The sequence below is a fragment of the Palaemon carinicauda genome, chromosome 26, assembly GCF_036898095.1.
Source record: "Palaemon carinicauda isolate YSFRI2023 chromosome 26, ASM3689809v2, whole genome shotgun sequence".
NCBI lineage: Eukaryota > Metazoa > Arthropoda > Malacostraca > Decapoda > Palaemonidae > Palaemon > Palaemon carinicauda.
The window spans coordinates 92,069,082-92,079,081 of record NC_090750.1 but is presented as its reverse complement, the minus strand read 5'-3'; the positions used below and the strand labels follow the sequence as shown (position 1 = coordinate 92,079,081).

The window sequence follows — 10,000 nt, the reverse complement described above, 5'->3', positions numbered from 1 at the left end:
GCACAACGAGTTTGGTACCATCTTCCAGAGACGACTGCAGGAGCCCGGGCGTCTCGGCCCGACAAGAGAGATACCGCCCTTGGTCTTCGGCCGTGGGCGTGACAACAACCTGATTCTCCGTCACGTTTCCTCCGTCTCTGGGGCGCTCGCCCGTCGATCGCAAGGGCCGGCCGTCAAGCCACCAGCTTACCGAAGGGCTGGGACGTGCGCCCACCACCTGGCATATAACGGTCACGCCCACGCCCGCTGATAACGGGCCATCTATGCCCATCAGTTTGATTGACATTGGGGGTACTGGAATATTAAAAGAATTTGTTTTAATTTTTTTTCCTTAATATGAATTTTTTTTTCCTTATGAATTATTTTTTTTCCTTATAAAAATATTTTTTTTTTCTTAAAATACAATTTATTATGAAATATTAAAAGAGTTTGTTACAGAAATTATTTTTTTTTTCCTTATTACGAATTTTTTTTTTTTAGAAAAACAATTCATACTGAAATTTTAAAAGAATTTGTTATAAAAATTACTTTTTATTTCCCTAGTAGTAATTACTTTTTTTTAAATACAATTTCCGACACATGATAACTGTTAAGGAATTTCAAAGTATTGTCTAAAATTAATAAGAAAAAAACTTCTATGAATTAACAAGATTTCTTACAACGTTCACGAATCTATTTATAATGGGTTAGTTGAAAAAACATTTGAATAATTTAAAGCTTTTATTTCCTTGAATTTATAGCTTTGGGTTAATGAATTTTCATTTATATATATATATATATATATATATATATATATATATATATATATATATATATATATACTTCAGTACATTATTTCAATCAATATACTAACTTGGCTTCAGCCATGGTATTTAACAAGAAACAAATGCCTTGATTATTCTAGTCTGATAAGAAAATATCTAAGGAGATGTAAGTGCTAACTTAAAATAGGAAATTTTTTGACGAACCTTTATGTTTTAGTTTCCATATTAAAATCGTGTGTAGTGTGTGATGCGATATATGCATGTGAGAATCTATATGTCATTATTTTTTCCAATTGAACTATTTAATATACTTTGGAAAAAGTTATTTAAAACACTCTGGTAAAAACATTTGTTCAAAGTTTCCTTATTGCCAATATTCAGTTATATAGATCGCTTGTATTAAGCTTATAAAAAGTTATTTAAATAACTGGTAAAAATATTTATGAAAAGTTTCCTTTTTATTTTTCAATGTTTAGTTATACGAATCACTTGAATTATCTCGCTTCACATACTAGTAAAAGCTTATGTATGTTTGTGTTTTTATAAGCATTACACAAATGCCTTTAAATAAATTTTCTACTGGTGCTTCATGAACTAGCTATTGTCTCTTTTAAGTATTTGAAGGAGCTAACAGCAGTATTTTGATAGTTTGACGGCAAGGCCGCATGGTGTGTTCCTATTGGTTGAAGCGTTATCGCACCACCACGTAACTCCCTGATTGGTCATCACAAGCGGAATTTTCCACTGTTTTATTTTCAGAAAAGGCCTCACTGAGGCCATCTATTGGCACCTTTTATAACCATGGAAAGTATGCAGTTCAACGAAAAAATTATCGTATTCTATTTGACAAAATGCTCGAAGAAATATATCGATTATAAACAACGAAGAATACATAACAACAGAAATGAATCTTTAAATAAAAATGTTCAATTAAAGTTATTTAGAGAAAGAAGAGAACCTTTATAAAGAAGTTTCAGACTGTAGTTCTGGCAAAATTGGAAAAGCGCTTGGAGAAGGGTTCCAGAATTGACAATAAATTTAGTGAATAAAATATTCGTAATGTTAAATTAATCAGTCATCCCGGTCTCATATGAGAATGTAAAATATTTTGTATTTGATATATATTACCATTATCTTGCTAAAACGATTATAGGGTGAATATTTAGTTAGATTCGTCTTTTATGAAAGTTTAAAAGGTTTGCGACCCTGATCCGTCAGTAAACAGGGATTCTAAAGAAAAGGTTCTTTTTAGGAATTATACGAAGATAATATAAGATGAAAATAGACAATAAATGTCCTTTTGGCCAATGTAATAACGAATAGCATTAATTATTATTTAATAAAACCATGCATCGACGAAGACAAGGGCCAGGTCATGTGGTATTTTACAAACGCTATTACCTAAAAGAACCACCTGAATTCATTCGGTCTCATTCAAGTGGATGAAACAATATTGAGTCGGTTATCGTATTGTTTAGCAACCTGATAAATTATCATATAATTATGAAGGACTTTACGTAATTATATTTAAAATTTTATCTAATTATATAATCAATGACAATGAAGCCCATCGATGGAAGTTGAAGGTAATTTGATGAATAAAAATACTATTGTTTATTCATTGTTCAAATTATTTCTAATAATCACACAACCGCATTGTAAGATAAATACAAAGTAATTATACATTTTCTAATTGTAAGTATTAGCCATAAAGTATATTGAGCAATTTTATTAGAATATCTGAAGGATATTGTTGACCCTAGTTCTGGTGACACTGAGTATGGATGAGCTCACGTCGAGGGTGGTTTCAGAAGTGCCAACGTAAACATTGGATGTTTAATAACATTTACGATGAATTCTATATACATTTTAAAGGACTTATATGTAAAGTGAAACTGCTTTATGAAATATGTTATGCTAAACCTGTTAAGGAGGAATTTTCTGTATATATAACTATATTAATTTTTTCTAAGGTTTACTAAAGGTGGTACCACTGATAGAACTTCTCAGTAAAATCGTATTTTTTTTACATATCAATAAAACACTGTTTGTTCGTTATGGCCTACAATAACCATAAGCAGACGACATTGAATTATAAAAAGATTGACTGTAAGGAAACAAATGATAATTCTACACTCAATGTTGCATTAAAACCAGAGTACTCTTTACATCAGTGCCTCATTATATAAAAGTGTAATAAAAATTAAATCATAAATTAAAAAGGCTAATTTGTAAAAATGAAAATAGCTTTTTAAAAATAAAAATAGCTTTTCAAAAATAAAAATAGCTTTTTAAAAATAACAAATAGCTTTTTAAAAATAAAAATAGTTTTTATTGTTTGACACTAAAAAGTATTTACAAGAAAGTATTTTTCTTTCTTTTTTTTATCATTCTCTGTTGACAAGGGCCCAGCAGAAGTTGCGATACACATCAAAATAATTCTCCGAAGAGCCGTGTAAACTTTCCTTTTATTCTGATAATTTTCTTTTTTTTTTATCTCTCTCCCATCCCCTTTTTAGCTCAACTTAGTTTTCGGAAAACTTCTGAGTCTATTACATAGAAGTTAAGCCCTTGACGAATCTCTCAAAAAGTTTGTCCTCCTTAAACAAGTTCCAGGATCTTCCAGTTTCAATGGAAAGCCCAGAATTTGGAAAAAAAGTCCTGGAAAGCCTTTGATCTGATTCGAATACTCTGTGGAGGAAAATAATTATACGACCAAAACTTTTCTGATTTTTTTTTATCTAGAGATCATGACTACGTAAAAAATCTTGTTCAGTTAAGTAATTTTTTTTTTATCTAGAGATTATGACTACGTAAAAAAATCTTGTTCAGATGTTAAGTAATTTTTTTTATCTAGAGATCATGACTACGTAAAAAATCTTCTTCAGTTGAGCAATTTTTTTTATCTAGAGATTATGACTACGTAAAAAATCTTGTCCAGTTAAGTTTTTTTTTTCTTTCATCTAAAGATCTTGACTACGTAAAAAATCTTGTTCAGTTAAGTATTTTTTTTTTTAATCTATAGATCATGAATACGTAAAAAAAATCTTGTTCAGTTAAGTAATTTTTTTTTTTATCTAGAGATCATGACTACGTAAAAAGATTTGTTCAGTTAAGTAATTTTTTTTATATAGAGATCATGACTACATAATAAATCTTGTTCAGTTAAGTAATTTTTTTTTATCTAGAGATCATGACTACATAAAAAAAATCTTGTTCAGTTAAGTAATTTTTTTTAATCCAGAGATCATGACTACGTAAAAAAATTTGTTCAGTTAAGTAATTTTTTTTATCTAGAGATCATGACTACATAAAAAAATCTTGTTCAGTTAAGTAATTTATTTTTTTCTAGAGATCATGACTGCGTAAAAAAATTTGTTCAATTAAGTAATTTTTTTTATCTAGAGATCATGACTACGTAAAAAATCTTGTTCAGTTACGTATTTTTTTTTATCTAGAGATCATGAATACGTAAAAAAAATCTTGTTCAGTTAAGTGATTTTTTTATCTAGAGATCATGACTACGTAAAAAAAATCTTCTTCAGTTAAGTAATTTTTATAATCCTTCTATTTAAATGTCATTCTGATCTTTTTTTTCGATTTCATCTAGATATGATTAAGAAAAAACTATTTTCAGTCAAGTAGATATTCAAGTATTTAAATGTCATGTTTCATTCCAAATATCATTAACTTACAGTCGGATGTGTTTAATTATTTTAACTATAAGGGCACTCAGTGGAGCGCAGACCTCCACCGCGGCAGCTTATTTCTCGATCATTTGTTCAACCTTGACGTTGACCTTTGACCTTAACATGAATCAATTAACGTGGATTTTCATACACTCAAATATGAACCAAGTTTGAAGTCTCTGTGACAACAATGTCTAAACTTATAGCTGATTACGTGAATTGGACATTTTACTTAACCGTGTCCTTGACCTTTGACCTCGACCTTCGAAAATGTAATTATTCCCAGCTTTTTACATAACAGCTAATCCCTGCAAGTTTCAATACTCTACGATTAAAACTGTGGCAAGGAAGCTGTTCACAAACAAACACACACACAAACAAACAGGGGTGAAATGTTACTTCCTTCCAACTTCGTTGGCGGAGGTAGAGAAAAAAACTGCTAAAATTACAGAAACGAATTTACCAAGAGATTTTCTGAAAATTTACATTTTTATATGAAGTTTCTCTTACGCTAATTCTATAGACTTCATGAAATTTAACAATATTTCTTAAGTTTTATACAAGTGAAGTTAAAAGAAAAAGAAAAAAAAAATTCAAAATAACTAAAAGGTTTCTGTTATTTCTGGATCAATATAACGCACATGAACATACGCATGAACATGAACACACACACATACACACATATGTGTATATACACACACACACACACACATATATATATATATATATATATATATACTGCCATTACATCTTACCTATGAGGCACAATAACTCAAGATAAATTTTTGGTCGAATTCATTCTCTCATACATACTTTTATAATTAATTTCAATTTAGATTAATTAGACAAAATTAGGTTAAATTTAGATTAAAGTATACATGCGTAATATTTCAATGATTTCAACGTTAATCTATAAAATACCACAACTACAGCTATAATCATCACGAAACGACATAAGTGTGAAATAACTAAAAATATTTCTCCCCACTGAATCTCGGTGAATATCAGAAAAAAATCAGCTTCAATCTAGTCTTCGACAAGGAGAGACGAAGAAGACGGGAGGGCAATGTTGACCTTCAGTTTCCCTCAGCTTCCTCAGCGTGGGCCTTTCCTCACAAATCTCGCCTGACTGCCAATCCAAAATCGTCAATATGGATCGCCGTGTCTATAGACCTGATTTTAGATAAGGTCGCATTGTGAAGGAAGTTCACGATTCTCTTCTATCAACCGGTGAGTGCGTATCTATCGGAGCTGATAACTCGACTCAAATCATTGGGTATTACATCTAGGATGGCTTCGGGTGTCTATGAAAGGTCGATCGATTGGTTTTATCGGAGTAATGTCAATAGGAGGAAATGGTTGTGTTATGCTATCGTAAATTCATACACACTCTGAGTAGTACTATATTTGAGCTCTGTTATACGAATTTTGCATTGTTTTTTGACAATAAAAATCTAATATCATGATGGAAAAAAATATTGCATATAACCTTATTCAAGAAAGACTTGGACATTTTTACAGCATAGTGTAGAAGTTAGGGTTTTTCAAATTGTATATAGCATAATCTATGAGCTATATATACGAATTTTACACTGTTTTTTGCTAATAAAATTATAATATCATGATGAAAAAAAATATTGCATATAACCTTATTCAAAGGTTAATGTTTTAAATGGTACCTATATAGGAGTTACGAGTATATATACATATTCAGTCAAACGACAACCTGGTTTGACGAACCGTTTGACCGTTTATGCCCCGAATAAGAGAACTAATTTTCAGGACTTACGTGTCATGTCAATAGTAACAGCGGCAGTCACGGGAACTGCCAGTTCTGCGTTCGAAGCCTGGCAGATGAAGGACTGGTCGAGGTGGTGCCGTTGAAGAGATGGCACCGTGAGTGTGTTGATGACCTCGCCCTTGCCCTCAGTAACCTGACCTCGCACTTCCTTGTAACCTGCCCACCAGGTGAGTTTAGGTGGAGGACGACCTGCTCGGAAAAAAGAAAAAAGAATGATAAATTCATGAAATTTACGGGTATGTTTTGTTGTCTGTAATACCGATAAATTTTAAACTTTACTATAGGTGCATGATGCAATTACTTGTTTATATAAACAGTAAGAAAGAAAATTAAGCAGTTTATAGGATGAGTTAAAAACTTGAATATATATATATATATATATATATACACACACACACATATATATATATATATATATATATATATATATGATACATTTTATTTTAAATTTCCTAATCCAACAGCATGTACAAAAAAAATAAAAATAAAATATATAAATATACATTTATACCAAAGGCTTGGAAATATACACTAGGAAACCTAAATACGAACATAAAATACAGTCTACTCGAAGCCAAATCAAAGTCCTTCAAAAAGGAGGCAGCCGTGCTAACCCCCCTACAAAAATGGGTAAAAACACGTTAATAGAAGCGAAAGAACCATCGAAAATCCAAAAGAAATCTATAAATAAAAAAAGGGGATATAACAAAAGTTGTATGTGGTCTCTTAACACTTACCGCCCGTAGCGACGCACTTAAGCGTAAGCGTCATGCCCAACACATACGGACCGATGGTGGAACTTTTCTCTTCGCCGTTCCGATCCAGAATCCTCACGCTGTCAGGTGGAACTAAGGAATGGAGGAACGAATTTGAAGATAATTATCAAGTAAACAAGCGTATTAAAGGTCATATTTTTATATATGAAAATTTTGTAAAACAATATAGTAACATTGAAAGGGCAAATTACAGCAAAAATAAAATCTTTGGAGGGAACTATGCTAAAATTATAATCATATGTATACATTATGTGAACCTGCTTGTGCAGAAATATATAAAAATAAATTATTTATTTATGTATATATATATATATATATATATATATATATATATATATATATATATATATGTATATATATATATATATATATATATGTATATATATATATATATATATATATATATATGTATATATATATATATATATATATATATACGTGTGTGTTTTAACTTTTACTTTATGTTCCTCTACAATTCTAGATCAATTTAATATAAAATACTCTGGAGTAAAATTATTAACCCTTTTACCCCCAATGGACGTACGGGTACGTTTCACAAAACTCATCCCTTTTTAACTTCATATTGATCCTCTCAAACAAACAAAAATGCAATTCCTATATGAAAAATTTAAGTTTTAAAATGTTTTAACATTTCTTTATTTTCCTCTTTAAATCTAAATATGTCCAATTCACACTATGGTGGAACAAAATTGGTAACTTCATATAGATACTCTAAATTGAAGGAAGAGCACATCAACCTTTTACATTCCCTATTTTCCTCTACAAATCTAAATTGATTTAATTTACTCATGGTGGAACAAAATTACTAACTTCATATATATACTCTAAAGTACTCGTAAAAGAACATCCTTTTCTACCTGTAAAGTGTAAGATTTCGAGATTTCTAACCTTTTTTTCCCTTTATAATCAAAATTGTTTTAATTTACTTGAATTGTGGACAAAAAATAACATTATATAGATACTCTTAAGTAAAAGAAGAGCTACACCTCCCTATTATAAGAAAGTGAATTACTATTTAAGTGTTTCATATTGTTTTTTCAAAAGTTCTAGCACCTTTTATCCTTTTGTAATCTAAATTTATTTAATATACCTAAACGAAAGAACAAAATTACTAACTATATACCGATGTTCTCGGGTAAAAGAAGAGTTTTCATACATAGAAAATTAAAGTACATTATCATCTCAAGTGCATCATCTGGTTTAGCAAAAGTTCTAACCTTTTTTTCCCTCTCTAAAATCTAAATTGATTTAATTCACTTAAAAGGTGGAAAAATAACTTCATATAGATGCTCTCAAGTAAAAAAAGTGTCTCCCCATACCTGGAAAATTATCCCTCTATAATCTAAATTGAATTAATCTACTTGAAAGGTGGAAAAAACAACTTTAGGTAGATGCCGTCAATAAAAGGGGAGCTTCTTCTACCTGGAAAATGATCCCTCTATAATCTAAATGGATTTAATTCACTTAAAAGGTGGAAAAATAACTTCATATAGATGCTCTCAAGTAAAAGAAGAGCTACTCCTACCTGGAAAGTTGTCCCTCTATAATATAAATTTATTTAATTCACTTAAAATTCGGAAACAAATAACTTCATATAGATGCTCTCAAGTAAAAGAAGAGTCTCACCATACCTGGAAAATGATCCCTCCATAACCTAAATTGAATTAATTCACTTAAAAAGTGGAAAAAATAACTTTAGGTAGATGCTCTCAAGTAAAAGAAGGGTCTCTCCATACCTAGAAAAAGATCCCTCTATAATCTAAATTGATGTAATTTACTTAAAAGTCGGAAAAAAATAACTTCATATAGATGCTCTTAAGTAAAAGAAGAGCAACTCCTACCTGGAAATTACTTCTATTATCTAAATTGATTTAATTCACTTTAAAAGTGGACAAAACCTTATAGATGGTCTCAAGTGAAAGAAAACTTCTACCTGGAAAATGAAAGTACATTACGATCTGAGCGCGTCTTCTGGTAAAGTAACAGTTGAAACAACAACTAAGAACATTCCCGCGAGACGCAGAAGCTGCTGCACTAATAATTCGTGTTTGGACGCGTTTGCATCGCGTATTGCTCGCGTTTGAATCAAAGGAAGGAGAAGCGAGGGTGACGTCACTCCTGCCTTTGACTGTGTGTACCTTAAGTAAGCATATTATGACTGGAAGATGTGTGTAATGTTTGCACCGAATATTCCCCCACTATTTGAAGTTTTGAAAAGATCTATAATGCGCTGAAAGGGGGTCGGAAAGAGGAAGAGGAAGAGCAAGAGGAGGAGGAACTCAAATGGAAAAATAAAGAGAATTTATTGGAGGTAAATGCTTGTACGAAAAAGTATCTAAAGAGGGCTAGATGTGATGAAAGACTTCTAAGAGAAATGTGAGGGAGATTTCAAGGATTGAAAAATCTAGTGAAGAAATACGTTTCGATTGATTTGTTAATGCAAATGCTTCTTTTTGTTTGTGTTGTCAATAGACATATTGTGGCATATCTAAAAGATTGTTGATATGGCATAAATATATCAGGTAGGGAGAAAGACATTGAGTTTTCTCTGTGTGAAGAAAAAGACAAACATGTATATCTATATATGTATATATATATATATATATATATATGTGTGTGTGTGTGTGTGTGTGTATGCATATATATATGATATATATAGTATATATATTTGCATATATTTGTATATAAATACATATGTATATGTGCATAGATCTACATATATATATATATATATATATATATAATACACACACACACATATATATATATATATATATATATACATATATACATATATACATACAGAGAGAGAGAGAGAGAGAGAGAGAGAGAGAGAGAGAGAGAGAGAGAGCTCGGTACCTTTTATATGATAAGAATGTATATTCCCATTCATCTTAGAAAAGAATATAATTTTTATGTCACATTCAAACTCACCTATAACAGTCAAGT

The 10,000-nt window shown here is 30.6% G+C and overlaps 1 pseudogene; it reads right to left on the bottom strand.

Moving 5' to 3' along the window:
- The window catches only part of LOC137620060 (nephrin-like), a 42,321-nt pseudogene that overhangs the window by 32,125 nt on the left and 196 nt on the right, over positions 1 to 10,000 (bottom strand).